At 47.5% G+C, this 19,819-nt stretch overlaps 1 protein-coding gene across 14 annotated transcripts in view; it reads left to right on the top strand.

Moving 5' to 3' along the window:
- Positions 1 to 19,819, top strand: part of GRIN2B (glutamate ionotropic receptor NMDA type subunit 2B) — a 284,672-nt gene that overhangs the window by 23,050 nt on the left and 241,803 nt on the right. For 10 of the 14 annotated variants that reach the window (XM_081928536.1, XM_081928547.1, XM_081928548.1 and 7 more), the window contains one exon: positions 4,493 to 4,988. The gene's annotated coding sequence lies outside the window, so the exon portion shown is untranslated. The other 4 variants (XM_081928539.1, XM_081928537.1, XM_081928538.1 and 1 more) reach the window with 4 other exon arrangements.

Here is a 19,819-nt window from a genome sequence, read left to right as displayed (position 1 = left end):
TAAGCTGGAAACGGAGTTGTTGGACTCTAAAGTTAAAAACTTGCCTAAAATGTATAATTTATTATTGTGGTGGCATACAAAGGATGAAAAAGTTAAATCTGTGGATGATAGATTGGGCAAGAGATGTGGGTCATAACATAATGTTTGAAGATTGTGAAAGGTTGTGGAGAAAAGGGGTCAAGTTCACTGCATGTATGGTGTTAAAGGAAAATATTATGAAAATGATGTATACAGTGGTACCTCTGGTTACGTACTTAATTTGTTCTGGAGGTCTGTTCTTAACCTGAAACTGTTCTTAACCTGAAGTACCACTTTAGCTAATGGGGCCTCCCGCTGCTGCTGTGCTGCAGCCACGCAATTTCTGTTCTCATCCTGAAGCAAAGTTCTTAACCTGAGATACTATTTCTGGGTTAGTGGAGTCTGTAACCTGAAGTGTATGTAACCTGAAGCGTATGTAACCCGAGGTACCACTGTAGATGGTACTTAACTCCTGTAAAATTAGCAAAGATATATCATAATAGTGATAATCTATGCTGGAAATGTAAAGAAAAAGAAGGTACCTTTTATCATATGTGATGGACCTGCCCCAAGATGAAAGACTTCTGGGAGAAGATTTATAATGAATTGAAAAAAATGTTGAAATATACATTTATTAAGAAAAGATGTAAGATTGTTTTTGTATGCCACAACTGCAGCTAGAATTTTGTTAGCTAAGAATTGGAAAACACAAGAAGTTCCAACAGTGGAGGAATGGCAGATGAAGATGATGGACTTTTCGGAGCTAGCCGACCTGACTGGAAGAGTCCAAGACCAGAAGGAGGAGGAGTACCAGAGGGAATGGATGAAATTTAAAGTCTATTTAGTTAAATATGCCAAAATAACTTAACTGGGAATACTTGCAAATACCAGATAGGCTTAGGATTTAAATAGGTGATGTTAGATAATAAAATGTTTAAAGTCAAAATGAAAAGAAAGAATGATGTTAACTGATTAAGTTAATTTTATGAGAAATTTAGTTTTGGAAAACTGTTACAATGATATACACTGAAATTCAGCCAGGGGGATTAGAGGAAGTCACCTAATAATGTTATGAAGATTAGGTATAGATAAGATTTGTGTTTGTTTTAAAATTTTGGGGAAATTAATATTTTTTTTGGAAAACATTAAATTCTCCATGAAGGGGCCAGGCACCCACAAATTTCAGTGCCAGGGCCATGCACTCTGCATGGCACCCACAGCCCCAGACACCCACAGTTGTGGGGCTGAGTTGCCACTGCTGGTGTCTGTCTCTTCCTTGTAGCAGGATTCCTTGGAAATGTCCCATCACCTTCTTAGTTTCTGGAAGAAAAAATATTACCATAACAGAGATCTTGAAAAATGAAATGAGCAAAACCAGAATCAAGACTAACAACCTTGCCCTCTTAAAAAAGCTTTTGTCTGCCAGGACAAGGAAGGTGCTGCTTTGTTGCCTTGCCTAACTCATGTGGAGTCCTGGTCTGGTGCTAAATAGTTTTCTATTAATTTGCAAACTGAGTGAACCATTCAAGATCCTCTCCAATTGGAAGTTGACCCTTTTGGCCACCCACCCCTCCTTCATAACTGATGGCTTTTGGCCTCTAACTTCATGCGCACACAAATGCGAAGTGCCTGACACGTGTGATTGCGCCGGTGTAACATGTAACACAGTGGAACAGGCACCAAGTGAAAAGGTTTCTCTGTCACCAGAACTTTGGCAGATTAAACATTCTATGGCCTTTTAAATGTGTTTGTAGGTGTGGGGGTTATTGGTTTGTTTTCGTTTTGTTATGTATTTTGTGTTACCATTTTGTATTTTTATGTTGTTAACTGCCCTGTGGTCTTTGGATGAGGGGTGGTACAAGAAAGAAAGAAAGAAAGAAAGAAAGAAAGAAAGAAAGAAAGAAAGAAAGAAAGAAAGAAAGAAAGAAGGTGAGCATATGGATGATACCCGTGTGTAGACCTTGGGTCACAAAGCATGTTCTATATGTGGGGGAAGCACTTGCGATCTTGGGGGGCTCAATCCTGTACAGAGCTCGGTGTGTCTAAATCTACTGAAAAGAGTGTGTAGCACTGAGGTGTGTGTGTTTGTGTGTACTGGAAATCTCAGGGGCCTGTGTGAACCCATCCCATAGTCACAGAGACCCAGTTATGCTGAGTAGAGACTGGTTGGCAGGTGAACCTTCTGCACCTTTGAAGTGCATATTATGGATGAAGGTGAAATTCCTATATAGTCAGTGATTTTGAGTGTGCAGCCCTACAGACTATGAAGGGATGGCAGTTACTTTTGTTTAACTAATATGGTCTACATGGATTTATTGTTTTTATCTTGTTTTATTGCGTGAACCGCCTTGAGACCTGCAGATGAAAGGTGGTATACAAAGTTAATAAATAATGGTAATCATACAATCCAGAGGTGTGGGAAGAAGTTTTCCACAGGTGTGAGGATGCTCAGATCCAGAGCTCTTTTGCCTAAATGCTACTGCTATGTTTCATTTGGGGAGAGTGGAACCTCCGTGTGGGGAAGGGGCCTGAGTCTTTTCAGCTTTATTCCCCACCGCTTGGCTACTTAATTTTGAGGGGGGCCATGAATGTGCCGGCCTTAATTGCAGAATAGCCGCCTGGGTCTCCTGCTGTCCTCCTCGCCGCCTGCCTTTCTTCACCGATCTCGGGATCGGCGCTAGGGAAGCTCCACCAGCAGCAAGCCCCGCGGGGAAGGAAGACAAGAAGGAAAACCTCAGTGAGGCTCTTTCCTCGCCAACAACCTGAGAAGCTCTCTAGAAGGGAAGTTTTCTCCGGGATGGCGAGCGGAGGCCCAGCCTGGCTGAGGTCACCGATTGCCCCCCAATCCCGCTCGCTGGCGCCGCTCGCGGTTCTCCGCTGTCGCCAGTAGGAGGCGCTGAGAGGCTGGGCGAAGCCGGCGCTTCTGCCCTCGGGCTACGTGACGTTGGCAGCTGTCTCGGCCAGTGGCTCAGCAAGCGAGGCGAGGAAGCCAGGCCCAGAAGAAGAAATGCCTCCTCCGCCTCCATTTCGAGGCTGAACGCGCGCGCGCGCGCGCGCGCACACACGCGCACACACTTGTACAGAACCAGATTCATTGCGTGGATGCGTGTGAATGCTGGAGACTTCGTAGGCGGGCGCCTGGGAGAGTGACCCTCCCCGGCCCACCGCCCCAGCTCCCTACCCCCTTGGGTCCCCAGGAGCATTTTGCCTTGCGCCCCAGAGAGCGCACCTTACGTGAGACGTGGCTCCTTGGTTCCTCCCACCCCCCCCTCCTCCTCTCTCTCTCTCTCGCCATGGTTTTCACCTTCCTTTCCTTTCACCGCCAGCAACACCTCCGAGGAATTCCGTGGGATTAATTTTTCCTGTTATTTATGATTGCAGAGGAGGACGATGCGCGCGGGCATCTCTCCCGGATTGCGCTGAGCCGCGATCGCTCGCCCGTTCCGAGAAGACCCCGCGTGTGAGCTGCGCGGAGCCGAGCGTGGTCCATCTGCACTGGCCCTCTGCCCCCCTCCCCAAAAGGAGGAGAGAGAGAGAGGGAGGGAGTGAGTGGGGGGAAGGAAAAAGAAAGCCACACACCCACCCCAGCCCAGGCAGCTCCCCCGTGGACTTGCCAGTTGTTGCTCGTGGGAAGAGGCTCTTGCCGGTACGTAATGGGCTCTTCTCCTCTAGCGCACGATGGCTCGTTGCTTTTTCAGCTGGGATTGGGAAGACCGTGCCCTAAGCAGCCCGGGTCTCGATCCGCCTCCCCTGCATGCAACAACGCCTAGCTAACAGGTAACCGATGGACGGCGGGGAAGGGGCTGCCGGAGATGAAGCTGCTGCTGCTGCCATTGCTCCCGTAGACACACGTTGCAGGTGATGGGCGCTGGGCAGCAGCCCCGCGTGCCCGCCAGCGGCGCGTGTGCATCTCCCCGCCACCTTCCCAGAGCAGCCAAATGCAGCCTCGCTGCTCAGCCCGGAGACCCCCGCCCGCCCGCCCGCCCGCCTCCCATTCATTCATTCCTCCATTCATTCCCGGGGGTTGGGGGTGGCGGTGGGTTGAGGAGGAGGGGTGGGGGGTGGGGAAGCGACCGCCGACATGTCAGCAGCAATGCAGATGGGGTTGGGAACGGCACTTGCTCGCCAGCGAAATGCTCCTCGCGAGTGGGGGGCTGGCTGTCGTGCGCACGCGCTCGTGTGTACGTGTGTGTGTGTGTGCGCGCGTTACGGGGTTCCTTCTCTCGGTGGTTTCTCGCTCGCCCGTTTCTCCAGTTCGCCTCGGTGCCCGTCCCAGCAACGGCACAGCTAGAGCATCTCTGAAATATTTATAGAGCCGTGCCAGCTGTTGGCCATTCCTTTAGTGGGGGCTGATGTGGGGAAATGCGTTTTCCTTGCCATTCTTGGAAACGTGCTAGTGCCTCGCTACGGGAGCGATTCGGTCTTTCTCGCAGCCAGCTCAATACCGACCCTCTCCCCCTTTTTTCCTTTTCAGGAGGGGACGCCTGGGGAATAATCATGCTTCTCAGAGGACCAGCACCGACATCCGCGACAGCCAGAGCCAGCCCCTTCTACTAGGGCTCACAGGAATATATATTTATATATTTCTATTGTATTATCTGCATCCTTAGAAGAACCATCACGATTTGGTTTTTTTTTTAATGATCTCTATGGATCCTGCATTTTATGACCCTCCTCTCCACACGGTCTGATTCATCTTCGAAGCCGATCTCTCCCTCCCTCCCTCTCTCAACCTCGTTTTACATTTGCACCGCTTCAAGACACAAAGATTGCCAAAGCCAAGCCTTCTTGCAAGAAAAAGATTTTTCTCCCCCTCCAATTAGAAACATCTTGCATCGCCCCCTCCCCATTTGCTCCCCAAACCTCATTCTTCTTATGTGGATATGCAAGCAAGAAGAGGAGACTGGATACTCCCAACATGCTCACTCCCTTAATCTGTCCGCCTAGAGGTTCTGCTTCTACAAACCAAGGTAGGAGGGGAAAAAAGGACTTCGCCTCTCTCTTTCTTTGCAGGAAAGGTGAAGAGGGGGTGGCGGGGGTGGGGAAGAGAAAATCTGCCATGGAAAAGTAGCAACTCATGTTTAGGGGCTCATTTGTACGAATGGCACGAACCACCCGCCCAGCAGCAGTAGCTCAAGCTCACAAAAGAGCCAGCCATGCTGTTCGGAGAGCAGGTACAATTTTAAGATGGGGAGCAGTGCAGACATGTTGATTCCTCCTTCGCTTGGCTCTTCAGATGAGATGGAGCAAAAGGAGGCAAGCCGCCCCCCCCGGCAGCTTCCCGCCTGTCACGACGGTGTCGCGGCTCCTCTGGCGCTTGCAAAGGGGGTGGGGGGGGTGGGGCAGGAGGCAGGTGTCTAGGACAGGATCAAGATGGACTTGCCTCTCCCCCTGCATGCCCGAGTCCCCTGGCCTTGGCGAGCCGCTGGGGCAGCCGCCTCCTCGCCCTCCCCCGGCGGCCAATCGAAGTGTGCAACATGGTAGTGGGCTGGCAAGATGGTGCATTCAGTCTGGCTGGAGCATGGCAGGCAGCGGTGGCAGCAGCAGCAGGCCCTGGAGCTCGGGGGGAGGCCTGATGCAGCGAGGCGGCTTCTCCCGGGACGGGCTGCTGGCCACTGGCCGCCAGGGGGCTTGCCCTCAAGAGAGGGGGCAGGAGCAGAGCAGGCGGCCCAGGGAGTGGGCAGGTGCAGGAGGGCTGCTCCACGTCCAAGCCCGCCAGGAGACAGGCTGCAAAAACCCACTGCATGCTTGGATGGTCTTATTTATTTATTTAAGGCTGCTTCGGGTTTGCATTTCTGGCTGGTGGTTTTCACCCCCGAGGTCTCCGTCTTCTTCCACCCCTCCTCTCTGATCGAGCCATGCAGCCTCTCTGTCTCTCTCTCCCCCCACCCACCCACTTCACACACGCGTTCGCGAGCGAACTGCTCCTCGCTAGATGCAAAATGGCTCTCTGGCTGCTCGGCGGTGCCTACGCGACACACATCCCCCCAGTGTAGGCACGAGAGAAATTGGACGTGCTCGTTTTCCGTAAGATGGTGGCAAGACAAAGGAGGACGGGCTCTCTCGCGAGTGGGTGTGGATGGCGAGGCGCCGCTGTTGCTGCCCGAGGAGAAACGCCAGCCAGGGCGCTAATCTGAGTCGCCATCCAGCCGCGGGGGCTGCCCTCTCCTCCGCTTGGGTTGCCCCTCCGGACCGGTCCTCGCCCCCGCTTCGCCGGGCCCCTGTGCCTCCTTCCACCCCAGCGGCTCAGAGGGGCTTTTTCTCTGGCCACCTTCGGAGCGGGGGTGGAAAGGACTGAACTTGCATGCCCCTCTGGCTCGCCCCCCAGAGGGGCTCCCTGCCCGCGCCCCCCCCCGCCGGCCGGCCTCCCCGCGCTGCCCACGTTCCCGCAGCCGCGAGAGGCGTCTCGCATGCCGAGGCGGGGGGGGGGGCGGGGAATCACGGCAGCGTGGAGCAACGGACGGCGCTGGGCCCGGTGGCCTGGCTCCGTCCGCGCCTACCACACCCCCTCGGGCTGCCTGGGGGCGAGACGGGTGGCGAAGGACCGCGCGGGGGTGAGGCTGGCGGCGGAGGCTGCCGCGCCTCTTGGCGCCCCCGAGGGGAGCGGAGGCTCCTTCCTCCTCCTCGGTCCCCCGGGAGCGTTGGGCAGGCGGGCGGCTCCTCCGGCGCTCTTCTCCCGTCCCCGGCGAGGCGGGCGGCCCTTGGGGGCGAGGGAGGGAGGGGCGGGCGGGGGCGAGGGAGGATCCCCCTCCCGCCACGTTTGCCTGGCGCGTCTATAAATAGCGCAGGATCTCGGTGACATCGGCCTGCGCCCCCCTCGCCGCAAGTGGGAGTCTAAAGTTTACCTGCGCGGGGAGAGAGCGCGGGCGGGCGGGCGTGTGCGCGAGGGGCGGGGCCCGCGTGGCGGGGCAGAGGGGGCGTGGCTAGCTGCCTCGGAAAGGGCGGGGCTCCCTCCCTCCGCCCGGGCAGGTGTGCCCGCTGCTCGCGGGGCTGCTGCTGCTGCCGGGCGCCTCCTTCCCTCCTCCCCTGCCTTGCGGCACTGCTTCGGCGCCAGGGGACCGGGGTTGGACCCGTGCCCTCGTCCCGCCCTTCGGGCTTTCCCGCCAAGAAGCGTTCGCGGCTGGCGGGACGGAGCGGACTGCCGAGCGCTTGGCGGGATCGTAGAAGCGCCGGCTGCCTTTCCCACGCCCCCTTCGCCGGGGGCACCTCGACTACGGAGAGATCCCTTCCTTAGGATCGCTGCGGAGCGCAGGGCGCGGACTTGAGAGCGCAGCACGCCCCGGGAAGGATCCCGCGAGCGGACGGACGCCTTTCGTCTTTTGCTCGAGGGCATGCAGGCCCCGCATGGGGCAGGCAGGCGGGGCTGGGCAGCGCTGCGGAGATCCCGCGCAGTGGCCGCCTCGCCGGGCGGCGGATGGGTGGCCTCGAGCGATGCGCTTGCCTTGCGGAGAACTTTCCTCGATGCACCTGAGCTGCTCCTTCGGTTCTCCAGTGATTCTCGGTTGCGTTTCGCTCGTCATTCCAATGCACGAATGTAGACGTTTCGATGAGGCGCTTAAAATATAGTTTGGAGCTCTCTCCTATTATTTGTGTCATAGGAAGTGAATGTGGCGTGAGAAGTTTAGAACGCAGAAAGGAAACTGGATGCACATTCTTACCAAGGTCGAGTTTTAGACTCAATGCAAACTTATTTAAGCTTCACGTGTGAAAATATCCCTATATATGATTAGAATGCAGGTTGCAGTGGTCACAGGACACTTAATGCACCTTTCCCCACATCTTCACAAACTGGAATGGACACACAGTTTTAAAACTGGCCTTTCCTGCTTTCTATCTCCATCAATAGCAATCATCTATTCAGGCAAATAGGACAGGAAAGCTGAAATGCAAATTGTGCATCATGAGAGCTAATGTCACTCACTAGGATTCTCTCCTGCTTTGCTTTAATAATGCTCACAAATGATGCATTGGAAGGAATCTGATTTAAAGGTATCCAGAGCCTCATCTGTGAAAATGCCATTAGCCTCTAAATTCTCCAGTTCCAAAGCAGTCCAAGCATAGGGAAGTCCAAACGAGGGAAGGGGAGCAGCAGCTCCAGGTCTGCTATACTCAGGTGCACAGTTTGACTTCTTCAGTTCTCTTCAAACATTGATTAAATGTATTTTCAGCCACCTCTTTAATCTATTCTACTTCATGCCACCACTATTTGCTACTTCTCTTGCTTGAATCAGTGTCCAAGTAGTACAACCAACCAACAACAGAATACATCCAACAAAATGCAGGCCTCTCAAATCACAGTATGGTTCCCGAATAGCTTGGGCAACTTGGCTATGTGGGAAAGGCATACAAAGCCACTTCTATCCTTGGATCTGGAATAATCTGGTTAATAATCTGGACCTTTGTTCTTTTCCCATTCCAATTCATTGGATGCCTGCTGTTAATTTGGTATGTGGGTTGGTGAACTTCAAAGAGGCTTCAAAACATAAGAGCTCTGCTGAATCAGACTAAAGTCCCAGCTTGTCCAAAAGTGTATTCCCACAGCGGCCAGTCAGGTGCCTATGCTAATCCCACAAACAGGACATTAATGCAACTTCACTGTCCCACTCATGATCCCCCAAAGTTTGCATTCACAGGTATACAGAGGCTGATACCTGAACTATGAATGCCATTATTGGGACCAATAGCCACTGATAGCCTTATCCTCCATGAATTTGTCTACTTTCCTGTTAAAGCAGCCAAAGTTGGATGCCATTGCAACATGTTACGGAAAACAGATGGGGTTAGGACTGCGATAAAATTACGAACTAACTTGTACAAAGTCTGACTGGTGACAGAAGATGGGCAGGCAGATTAGGAAGTGAATGGTAAAGCAATGGCAAAGGAGTGGCAGATATCTGTGGAAGGTCAAGGTGGGAGGTGTGACTATAGGTGGGAGCTATAGTTAGCTGTGACTGCATTAAAAATGACAGCATAATTACCTATTCATTCACATTGAGAGATACAAGCATACACATATTGATAGGCATAAACTTCAGATGGTATGGAGAATAAACAAACACAATGTGATACATATACATTCAGATGTATACACACACATTATTCCTGGGACATATTCACCATATAGATAAAGAACATACCAACCACGATAGGTAGATGAAAATATGGAATACATATCATGCAACATTATCATGAATCCACTCTTGCATACTGACAGAAGAAGACACAAAAAGAAATGTACACTGATACATGCACTCATAGATGAAGATGATTAACTCCCGAAGTGACCATATGTAAATATAATAGCTATTTAATGCCAAGGCCAGGTTTGAAATATGTGACGTAATTGCCTTTGAATCTGCAGCATTTTTACAGTATTGCTGGAAGTTGTTACAGGACATTTTTTCTATGCAGAGATATCAATGTAGTAACCACCACACAATCTCTGGCACCCATTTATACATATTGTATAAACTACTTGTTTAGTTTGTTTAGTTTGCTGTGTTTCGACATGTTGGGAAGTCACAATGCAAGCAGCTTCCAAAAACTGAAAAAGTGATACTTGTGAATTCTTTGGGTCTACACATTTTTTTCAGTAGATGCAAAATATTTCTATATCAGAAAACCCCCATCTGTGAAGTGGTCTTCAGACAAAAGCCCCAGATAACCTGGAGTAGAGATAAGGCTTCCAACCAAATGGATGTATCTTTCTGGGAAGTTTGAGCTGTAGCAGCTCTCATTTTAGAAATCAGGGCTGCAATCTTCTGCACACTTGGTAGTAATCCCTATTGGACTCCGTGGCATTTATTTGCATGTGAACATGCAGAGAGTTCTGTGCTGCAGGATTAGTACAGCAATGCATATCACAAACAGTACCACACAAAAAATAACACATAGATAGCACAAAAAGTGCACAGAAATTAAAAGAAAAATTGGAAAACAGTGACTATTGTTGCATCTGCTTCCCTGGAAGACCTTTTAACTGCAACGCTAAAAATCACAGTAATGACCTTCATATTTTCCCATAATGAAAGAACCATTAAAATAATGTTTAAATTAAAATATGTGATGCTGACACACATACATTTTAGTTTACGTAGGAGCAGTCAGAGTGTATATATATTGTTACCGGCCAACCCAGTCTTTCCTGAGCGGTGCACAAGATTTTAGGGGTCCTGGCACTTAACCGGGGTTTGTGTTTCCTTCGGAAAGGAGGCATAACGGAGGCTGTAGTGTATTTATGAAATATGGTTTATTTACACCTGAGTCTACGACTGAAGGAGTTTCCAGCATTCACACCTCAGGAGGGGCTTGCTTCCTGCAGGAGCACCGCATTGGATTAAAAGGCACCCAAAGCACCACCTCTGTCTATCTCTTCCAGCTTGCCTCTGCCAGCCTGCTCAAAGTTCTCCTCCAGCCTGGCTTTTCAAATTTTAAAAGGCCTCTTAAAAAAAAAAAAAGGGCTACAATTTTCCCTTCAGCTACCATCCCTGTGCACTTGAAACTCCCCTTCCCAGTTTACATCATCAAACACTGAAATCCTAAACTTGGCCATTGTATCTGTGCCCCATCCCCTCACGGGAGGAAGGGCTCATACTCTTCTGCTTCAGCATAGGGTAACTGTTTGTGTCAGTCACGCATTGCCTTCCGTTTACTGCATTATGGTTCTTCTCCCCAGGTACCGGTAATTCCTGGCTAGGAAACTGATTCAGCCTGCATTTCTACACTGCTAAACTGTCTCACACCTGGGTGAAGACTTCAAGCATTTAATAATCTACATTTACTAACTTAAGAAATTATTGGTACCCTATTAGGCGACTCTACTCCCCGCAACTAATATCAATATATATACAGTGGGAACTACTGTGTATCAAAAATTCTGTTAGCTATGGAGTTGTAAGGTCCACTTTACATAGCAACATTTTCTGACAGAGAGAACCAGCATCTAGGGGAAATGTTGTTAACATGTAGAGCTTATATTTACATGCACACATACAACTTGTCGGGTACGACGACCTGCATTCCATGCCCCATCTTACATCCTTGTCCCTCCTTGGGACATTGGGGTTCTGTAGCTGATGGGCTCCGTGCGAAACTTCTTCGCACCCTAGTGAGGAAGCTCGCCAGGCAGCCTTGGCCACTGCAGTGCGTGCTTTCCTCAACGCGCCTGCTCAGACGTATGGGCCACCGAGTTCAGTAGAACTTACTCCCGGGCAATTGTGCATATAGGATTGCAGCTGGATGCTCCTTGGAGGCAGCGCACGCGTATAAATACCCCGAAGAGACCCCTAAAGCCACACAGCGGGCACCTTTTGCGGGCTGGCAGCCACGCACGGCTTCCCTCTCGCCCAGGAGGCTCGCTTTTCCTTTCCCAGACGAGGCGGACCAAGCGAGGCCCCTTTGCCGTCGTTCCTCTCTCTAGGTCTACCTCCAGGCGATAAATTTCTGTCCTGGCAGACCTGGCCTCGCCCAACCTCTTTCGTCCAGGCCCGGCCGGCAAGCAGGCGCTCGCGAACCGCCACGAGCCCTGGGCCGAGCCTGCCCGCTCGCCGCGCGCCTCTGCTCGCCCCGCCTGTTGCAGCTGGAGGCACGTGCCTGGCGGGAGAGCGCGCGCGCAGGCGCCTGTCAGCCGCAGTAGGGCGACGGCGCCTCCGGGCAGCGCTGTTGCGGCTGGGCACGTTCGCAGTGCCAGGCCTTCCAGAGTCTCTTGTCTTGCGCGCTCTTGTCTTGCGCGCGCGCGTTGCCACTTCGCAGGGTCTACCAACTCCCCGCTTCTTTTTCCTGTCTCTCTTGTATCGATTATAGCCGTGCCTTACCCGCCAACAGTATCCCAATCATACCTTAATATTTATTATACTCCGCTGAGGCGCCCGCAAATCCTTCAGAAGGAGGTGAGGGTGATTAATCAGAACTCGTTTCCTTCCACACCTGACCTTTCCCGCCTCCTTCAGGGCCTGCACAGAGTCCGCTCCCTGCAGCGCGCGCTGCGCCACCGACTGCCATACCTCGAGGGGATCGCAAGGCGGTAGCAGCGCACACGCGTCGCGCTCCCAAACCGCTTCCTCACAACTGTTCTCGTTCTCTCTCTCTCTCTCTCTCTCTCTCTCTCTCTCTCTCTCTCTCTCTCTCTCACACACACACACACACAGTGAGCTCCACCCTTCTGTGCACACTTATCACCCCTTCTCCCTCGTACACACATTTAATGCTGATTAAAAGCAACAAAATACCCTATAGCGCCTTAACGACTAACGCTGACTGGTTAAAATACATTCTCCCCCGTTTGAGAGCTCACGCCAGAACTGGCTAAATAGTAGTGGAAAATCTTAACATAATTTTATTTCATGTTATACATGAGGATGGCAGTAATTCGAATCGCTCTGACTTGCGAGTAGGGGACGAGGGCAGTGATCCCTTGGACTGGATCAATTCATCTGAAATACAGTAGTAAGGCACGTTATGCGGCCTGCCCCAGCTGTCCAAATCTGCACCCCGGCTTCTGCCTTCCCACCCCACTCCTCTCCCATATCCAGAGCTGCCTGTCCTTGGCATTGCACCTCCGCACTCGCATCAGACTCCGGACTCAACCTGCCCATCTAGCAGCCGGGGGAAAACTCTGTCAGCAACCTGAGCGGCACAGTTCCCCTCTCGTGCCTTTGGATTGCTTCATTTCTTTATCGCCTCTATAAAGAGGCAAGCGGCTGCCGGCTAATCCGCCTCTGCTCGGCGAGAGCGAGTGAGCTGGCCGCAGCCCAGGCAAACGGCTCCACCTGCTAGCAGGCTGTGAATGTGAGCAGAGGCTTCTTCAGTCACTGGAACAGTGAAGTTCAGGGGAGTCTGCTGTCTGAGCTCCTTGCTTGCTCCCTGGGATGATCGTGGTGAAACCATTGGCTGTCTTCACGATCAGGACTTCATTGATGAGGAAATAACAGCCCTCTTCGGTCCACACTGAACTGTGAGATTTTACTTTCTTGCAAGCTTTTCTTCATTTCCTTTTCCTTTATCAGGAGTCCTCACGACTCTCTGCAGCAGCACTGATTTGTGGGAGTCATTGTATATCTGCTGCAAGCTGCCCTGAGTTGGTTGCACATACGCAACCTGCACAATGTGCAAGAAGTGCAGGCGCATGCATGGCAGTGCTTGTTGGAGTTGTATTTGGCGGCCCTGAAGTACAATCCTTCTTAAACAGGAGTTGGCACAAACTCTTGGTTTTTTTGACCCTTGGCAATAAGGTGGAGGAGGGATGGAGAGCACATGACTTGTTACTAGGGAAGCAATAAGTTTGGGAAAATATCCAGTGACACCCCCTTCACTCCTGCAGCACTAACAAGCAACTCAGGATATGGGGAATGCATACACATCCTTTTGTTTTAATTGTTAGAGGAAAAATCTTCTCGCATTTTTGGTCCAGTCAAGACAATTAGAAGCAGTGGATCATCTTGAATCCATCACTGCCCTATAACAGCTTGTACTTTTAAAGCAAAGCCTTATAAAATTTGTACGTATTCAATTTGTAGTACAATTAATGGCGTGAATGTTTTATGTTTCTGCTTGTCTTTTGGGAAGTGCAGGACAGATTGGTATCAAAGTCAAGTTTAAGGATAGATTTTAAATTATGCTAGCCCATAAAGGAAAACACAACAGATTTCCAGAAAACATACAAAATGGTCAGTTGTAACCATGCATGTTTAGGAATGATGCACATGCTAGTCACATCATCTCAGGAAATACGATAGAGTTTTGTTTCCCTTGGATGAAAATTCTTTGTTTGTTTGTTTTTACTTACAAGCAGAAGCTATTGGAACCTGGCCAACTCCTAAAAGCAGCAGTCATCTCCCCGATATCTGTACATCACATTTCCAGAGAGAGCTCCAAGTTAACTCACAGCTCTTAAAAACTCTTTTTCCCTCCTGTTTAAACTAATTTCAACCTTTCTCCAAACCATTTCTCTACCCCATACACTATATGCAGGGTGTTATCCTAAACTCTGATAGCATCACATTTCAAAACCTGGAGAAAGATTTCCAGGTATCAGGAAGTCACCCCAGCCAGAAAGGTGGGGTATAGATAAATCATCATCATCATCATCATCATCATCATCATCATCATCATCATCTCTTTTTATTGTTTTCTATTGATGCAGTAACAGCTGCTTCTCCTGACCTTAACAAGCTATCAGGTTAACAATGGATGCTCAACCTGTATCTGTAACAGGTGGAATTTTAAAAAAAGACAGGGAAGTTGGATTCCTGACCTAAAAGGAAAAGGCAATAGCAATGCCAGTGGAACTAATTTTATGTTCTTTGGCTCAAAATTCATTTCTTTTATTTTTGCTTCATTCAGGGATAGGGAGCCTGTGAGTATCTGGATGTTGTTGGATTCCAACTCCCATCAGGCCCAGGTAGCATCACCAGTGTTCAGGCATGATGTGAGCTGTAGTCCAGCAGCATCTGAAGGACCAGATGCCCTTGCCCCTGGCTTAGAGCTACCATTTAAAAAATCCAGGCCTGGTTGTGATTTCCTATAACTTGTTTTTTTTAATTGAACTAAATAAAACTAAAGAGCAGGTATACTACAACATTATAAAATTTAACAATTACAATTCCATATATTATTATCTAAAGTATACATATTATTATTATCCATATATATATATCCCACTATATTTTGTATAATAGCATTCCAGATGTCACTATACTTGTCTATGCAAAGTCTATGTCTATAAGCAATCCCTTCATAAATTGCAAGTGTAGTCATATCTTCAATTCATTGATTAAATGGAGTTGTACACTTACCCATTCAGTGCACCAGTAGTCTTTTGGCCATAGGGCATGAAGAATCCATTTATGTTTTCCAGTTGTCAAATTCTGTATAGTAGGTATGTAGTTCAAAATAATATATTCCTCACAGTCATATTTATATAATCAACTACTTTCCCCCAAAACTTATTAAATTTTAATAAGTGATTTCATGTAACTTGTGGAATAGCTGTATAAAAAAATGTGTGTATGAAGTTCCATTGTGACCAATAATAAATGAAATAGAATCATAGAATTATAGAGTTGGAAGGGACCACGAGGGTCACCTAGTCCAACCTCCTGCAATAATTGTTGGGGAATGAAAAAAAAACCCCACATTAGGTTTTATGAGGGTGGCAAATGTTATTGCGGCCTAAATGATTATCTTTGAAGGGCATCGCTTGCACTGGGAAATACATTATCCTGGCTTCTGCATTAATATTTCCTTGTGGTTCCATATGCTTATGTAAAACTTTTTAAAACAAACAAACACCCTGCCATAATTCTTAGTCTTCAGGTGCAACAGATACAATATTGTTCACATTAGGTGGTTTGGGACAAGTCACAATCTCTAACTTCAATGTGCCATAGAGGATTATTTTGATTTCCTCTGTGTGTGAGATACACACACACACACACACACACACACACACACACACACACACACACTGGCTGTTAGGAGTGCCAGTAAAAGCTGTTAAACATTTGTAATGTTTCCCTCTACTTAAAAACAGTTTGGTACCATCCATTAGCTTGTTACAATCTATTTCCTAGATATCCTATGCAGAAAGTTGCTACAGGTACGGGCAGTTTCTTGTATGGAAATCCTGTTTCATAATTAATATTTGCTCAAATATTCCTTCTGATTATTCTATACTTTCTGTTTTTGTAACAATGGACCTTTTGTAAGCAGCTCTCCAGCATTGTATTAAAAGCAAACAGGAAACAGTTTGCTCTGATCATTTGTCTGCAACGCAGACTTCATTAGGAAATGTTCATGGACTATGGAAGAAAGGTAAATCTTATTTCCATTTCATATACACGAGTAACTATTTCAGGGAAAATGCCAACTCAACTGGCTCAGTCTGAGGAAGACTTGCTACAGTGCACAAATGGTCATTTTAACTACTTTTCTCTCAAAGGAAAGAGAGGAGGCTGTTATTTGAAAGAGAAATCTGAGTCCAAACTATGCAACTAAGGATGCAAACCTGTGCTGTGCATTGGGAGTAGATCCTAATGAACTCACAAGTGAGACTTACTTTCAAGTAAACATGTGCACACAACAATGCAAACATATGTAAGACTGTTCAGCTGTTTTCCTAAGTACAATGGCAATAAAATTTATGGGATTAGGATGCACAGTGAGAAACACCCTGGTTCTATATAACAGCTCAATTTCTGATCTTTTCTACCTACAGTTTGTATAGAGTAAACATGTTAATATTTATTTCTGTAGTAAGCATTAAGAGGAGTACCACTTAATACTTTCTAGGAAAAGCATAAACACAAGGAAGTTGTTGACTGACAGTTTCTTTCTATGAAAACTGAAATTCCTAGTTATTTTTGATGCCATAGATTTCTTTTGTTAGAAGGGTAAATGTGGTAGGTTTTTCTTAGGACCGTGTTGCAGTGATTTGGCAGCAGAGTGCCCCCCCTTCACTGCCTATATATAGAATAAGCAAAAACAGAAGTTAATGATTTTTCCAAACTCAGGTCCTGTGTGGGGAAAATGTGATGAAGATTCCACCCCTGCCCGAATCAAAATTGCTCTGCAAATGCTATACTAGGAGGGAAGAAGGAAACTAATATTAATGTTCTCATATAACAGAGAGGCAGCGAATGAGAAAGAAATACCATGTTATGAGGAGTGAGGGGCTGATGCTGAGCTATGAGCTTATGGCAACCTTGAATTATGGAGTAGTTTAACATCCCCATCCTGCATGTTGGGGGGTGGGGATGGGGTAAGTACAAGACTGATGGGTTTATGTGAACCCTGTAATCTAATCTAATTTAATATGATCCACTTTTAATAACCTTATAATAACAGAGATACTATGACAGCCTTGTAATGTAGTCCACTGTTGATATTGCAGAATGGGGTGGGGACTTACAAGAACCCTACTTGCACTTTTCAGATGGGGGCTGAGGTTGATAAACAATTATCTAGTAAATGCTTGAAGAACTGTCACCTACTTGATTTTTATTAGTGAAATGCAATGTCACCAGTACAGTTCTGCACTATGATACTGAACAACACACACGTTTTATCAAGATACAGGCAGACAGTGGAACAATTACATAAGATATTGACTGTGCACACACCATATATTTAAAGCTGATGGCTTGCCCAAAATAATCCTGGGAACTGTCCCCCCAAGGTACAATTCCTAGCACCCTTAACAAACTAGAGTTCCCAAGCTTCTTTGGGGAAAGTCAAGTGCTTCAAATGTATGGTTTGTATGCAATCATGAACAAATACCAAAAAAAGTCTTACAGCTTCTTTAGCATAGATGGAATCTGACTCCCATGAACCCCAACCAGCATGGCCAATAGTCAGGGATTATATCAGCTGTAGCACAGCAACATCTGAAAGGCCACAGGTTTCCTATGTCTGGACTAAGAACTTTACCATGGCATAAGGTATTGGCAGAAACATTTAAGTGTTATTCTGTGTATGTGTGTGTTTGACACACACAGAGTGAAAAACAAGGCAAATCAGGATGACTTGGGCCATGAACTTACTGTGAATAAGGTGTCTCAGTGGAGATGAGCTATCCCCTAAGCTTTGGAATCACCACGAGGCATCTGTTTTTCCAAAAAGTTAAACATGTAAACTTTCCCCTGTCTCTTTTCTGAGAAACAAAACCAAAGTGTCTTGGGAAACACCCAGAGCTCCAGAGGGGAGGCAGTTGAGAGATATTTTGTTTTGGGGAACAGTATAGCTTTTAATCTCAGTGAATTATTTTCCAGTGCAACTCAAACCACAGTGATTTGGAGGTGGGATGTTGAAGTAAATAAACAGACTTTTTCTTGAGTTGTGATTCTCTTCTGAGTTTTGGACCCAAATAATAAAATTGGAATGCCACATAGCAGATCAGACTTCTTCCAAATATTGTGGTCACAGTAGTATATACAGCTTTAATATATACAACTATATATATATTTACAAACATGCACTTCCATGGGCTGAGAGAAAAATTGTAGAAGGCCAAGAAATTCAAGAGATAAAGTCTGTGATTTTTCTCTGCAAAGTTCAGATGTATATTAGGAAAGGATTGACTTCATTCACAAGAGCTGTCATTGACAATAACAATATTCCTGGGTTTGCTGTGCTAATTTAAGGTCTGTACTGGGAGAGAGAATTTTGGTCTTGATTAGCTGAAAGCAACAGTCAAACTTACTGATACATTCTATTTCTTCGGTTTCACACTGTAACCTCTCTTTGAAAGGCCCAAACTTTTGTTAGCATGTATCTGAATGTTGTATTTTTGATGGCAAATTTGTAACCATTGGGACACATTTGCACTGGGACTGTTTGCCCTTTTTAGACAGCAGAAAGTTTGGTTGGGCTGTGATGTAGATCATGTTGGTGGGTGAGCAGGTCAATGAACTCTTGGTTGCATATTGTTAGGTTATTTGCTGGCATCTGGGTATTTGCAGGGCCTAATCCTTGGATTCTGTCTCTTTTAGGCCACCTGTCATTGCTGTTGAGTAGTCATTTGAGATTAGGCGGCTGGTTGTATGTCAGGCTGCAACCCTAAACCCTTTACCTAGGAGTAAGCCCTGCATAATTCAATAGAACTTACTTCTGAGTAGCTATGACCAGGATTGCAGTGTAAAAGTTATTGCATATGCATGTTGAAAACAGGGAAGTTCAGCAAAAATTAAAAACCACAAAAAATCTTGGGCTGCAGGAAAGATGAATCTAGTTAAATTGCCACCTCCATTACCCACTCATTCCACAACTCAAAGCCACTGCTCAGTTAAATGCAGGTGCCTTGTACCCCATTTATTTGCACAGACACATTGCACTCTCCCCACTGCTAAAGGTGAGATCACTGATAAAACAGGAAACCAGTGTGTGCTGGTAATCCTTCCCTTTCTATTGTTAAAATTTGCAGTCCCACCCTGCACATGCTTACTCAGAAAGAAGTCCCTTCGAGCTCAATGTGCTCGAGTGTGGAAAGGATTGCAGCATTAGTTTAAAATGGAATTCACAGAGTTTGAAAGATAATTGTTGGTTTAAACAGTAACTATAAGGAATCCAGTATCCATTTGCTGTTTAGACCCCTCTGTGACTGCCTTGGCATCACGGCTTCATGTCCCAGGTGTTAGTGTGCTTGCAGTGCCATATGGAAAGTCTGCATTTTAAACCCCCATTTGCCCTCTCTCCAGCGGGCTACATGCTAAAAATATTGCAAAAACCTTGCAAAGATTAGTGTATTTTTGCAGTGAGTTTTATTCCGTTTGACTTAATTCATTTTTCAAAGCTATTGATTTTTGAAAGTTAGTTAATAAACATTGTTTAATACTGAGTAAAAAGGTAAAGGGACCCCTGACCATTAGGTCCAGTCGCAGATGACTCTGGGGTTACGGTGCTCATCTTGCTTTACTGGCCGAGGGAGCCGGCGTACAGCTTCCGGGTCATGTGGTCAGCATGACTAAGCTGCTTCTGGCGAACCAGAGCAGAACATGGAAATATGTTTACCTTCCCACCAGAGTGGTACCTGTTTATCTACTTGCACTTCATGCTTTCAAACTGCTAGGTTGGCAGGAGCAGGGACTGAGCAATGGAAGCTCACCCCGTCGTGGGGATTCAAACCGCCAGCCTTCTGATCTGTAAGCCCTAGGCTCTGTGGTTTAACCCACAGTGCCACCAGCGTCCCTAATTTAATACTGAGTAGTTGATACCTATTAATATAAATTAGAGTTGCTATTAACCCCGGTAAGACCTGAGTTAACAGCCACTTGGCCAACCCTGTCTCTTGCAAGTGCCCCACTCAACT

The sequence above is a fragment of the Podarcis melisellensis genome (assembly GCF_964234715.1).
Source record: "Podarcis melisellensis genome assembly, chromosome: 10".
Taxonomy (NCBI): domain Eukaryota; kingdom Metazoa; phylum Chordata; class Lepidosauria; order Squamata; family Lacertidae; genus Podarcis; species Podarcis melisellensis.
Note: the sequence above shows the minus strand (reverse complement) of the source record. Positions and strands in the feature narration are given on the sequence as shown.